Source organism: Sinocyclocheilus rhinocerous, unplaced genomic scaffold, assembly GCF_001515625.1.
Source record: "Sinocyclocheilus rhinocerous isolate Xijiao unplaced genomic scaffold, SAMN03320098_v1.1 scaffold4561, whole genome shotgun sequence".
Classification (NCBI taxonomy): domain Eukaryota; kingdom Metazoa; phylum Chordata; class Actinopteri; order Cypriniformes; family Cyprinidae; genus Sinocyclocheilus; species Sinocyclocheilus rhinocerous.
In genome coordinates this window covers 136,836-139,043 of record NW_015657966.1, presented here as the reverse complement: position 1 = coordinate 139,043, position 2,208 = coordinate 136,836, and positions in this window count along the sequence as shown.

Sequence of the window (2,208 nt, the reverse complement as noted above, 5' to 3'; positions counted from 1 at the left end):
ATATATATATATATATATATATATATGGCTTGGTTTTTGTTTTGTGTTTTATTAGAAGATATTTTGATATGTTTCAGTGTTTTTTGTTTTAGTTTTTGTAAATTCAATAGGGTTTCATTTAGTTTTCTTTATCAGGAGTTTTGTTTGTTTGTTTTGTATTTTGTAAGAAGATATGTTTCAGTGTCTTATTCACAAAATGAAAATCAGTGGGGTCCAATGTTATTTGGACCCCACTGATTTTAAATTAACAAAACAACAAAACAAATTATTTTAAGAAATGTCTTTGTGTTTTGTTTTGTTTTGTCAATATAATGAAAGTCAGTGGGGTTTTATTTTGAGAAATGTTCCAGTGTTTTGTTTTGTATTTTGTTAGAAGATGCTTTGAGAAATATTTCAGTGTTTCAATGTTTTGTTTGGTTTGGTTTGGGTTTTTGTTTTGTCTTTTATTTTGTTAGAAAATGTTTCATTGTTTTGATTTGTTTAATAAATTCAACTGGGTTTTATTTAGGTTTTTGTACAGTCGTCAACATTTGAAGTGGTTCAAAACCTTTCATCATCCAAGTTGTCCAAAAACCAAAATGTGTTCTTGCCTTAGGACAACTTTGATGAACTTTGTTGATCCACTTCAAATGTTGACTACTATATTAGGAGTTTTGTTTGTTTGTTTTGTATTTTGTAAGAAGATATGTTTCAGTGTCTTGTTCACAAAATGAATGTCATTGGGGTCCAAATGATCTTATTTAAATGAATCACTGATTTTAAGAGGTCAGATGATAAAATGGGGGGGGAAACATGTTTGACCTAAGCAAATGAGCAACAACTGCAGTAAAAAAAAAACACTAGCAACCACCCACTGCACCCTACAGAAGAATCAGTTGGGGGAATTGCATAATATTATAATTTTATTCATATGAAAGAAACAGTGTGAGTCCTAATATATTTGATCCTGACAACCCCTTAAAAAGACTCTGTTTTTCTATCACCCAATCAATTGTTCCCCCAAACGCTCCTGGTTCTCATGTCTGTGTTTTACTAATGAAGAGGAAACAGATTGTGACTGGTGTGAGTCTTCTGCTCTCGCAATGAGAGAGGCATCAGAATTCAGCTCCAGTGGGGCCTGATTTTTGCATATGTACAGGCCATCTGATACACCCTCATGTCTGCTGCTGTCTCTCCTGTGAGCACATCCTCATTTCATTTGGATGTGATGCTACAGGCTTTCTCATATTGAATCTCAGTACAATATCAGTAAGCAGTGCCTCAGTTTTCTTTCCTACTTTTTGCTCCAACAGAATTTGAGTATCTGTTCAGCTGCTACAATACTTTTCTAATTTAGAACTTCCTCATGCCAGTTTAGTATTTTGAATAAATTTTTAATATAAGAATACACAATACATTTTTCCCTCTTGCAATTTCCCCAAGATTAAGTGATGTTTTATAAACAAATTTCGGGAGGAGCACGCACAGATAATTAACACGGCCAGTTCATCATTAGTGATTGCACCATTTATCCAATCAGCGCAAGAGAAAACTCCTATAAATAACCAAGTACATCCTACCTTCGTTTTTGAGAACCACTGGCTTAATGGATTACTGCGTTGATTGCCTGTAGTATATTTTTAATAAAGTATTACATTTGGGCTTTTTATATCACTGTCTTCTTATATTAAACCACGTTAAGCGCGGTTTTCTATGGGGAAGAAATGCAATTCAGCTTATATGGGCTCATCTGCTTGCATGTACACAGAATATATTTTTAATAAGTTCTATAGCATATTTGGTCTTTTTTTTATATCACCGTCTTCATTAAGCCGCGTTTTCTTTATGGAAGGAAAAAGCTTCTGTTCTTCTGGGCTTACTGCTTTCATGTATAATTTATTAATATTTAAAATCATGTGTAAGGTCACTGAGACAGCATGCTGTTGTTGCACATAAAATAATGTTTAGAACAGTGCAAATACAAACACCATTAGAAACTCATAGTTCAGCATCACACACCATGATATGGGTTAAAATGAGAGCCCATTTCTCCAAAACGGTGCCAGTTTTAGCGTTTTGTAATAAAGAAACAGTTGGCGGTTAAAGTTTTCTATGCACGATTTGATTTGACGAAAGTCAACTACCTCTCTCTATCCAATCACGCTGATGTATAAAAATAAAATTAAAATAAGCATGTAACGACCACAAACGGAGGAAAATAGCGGAGTA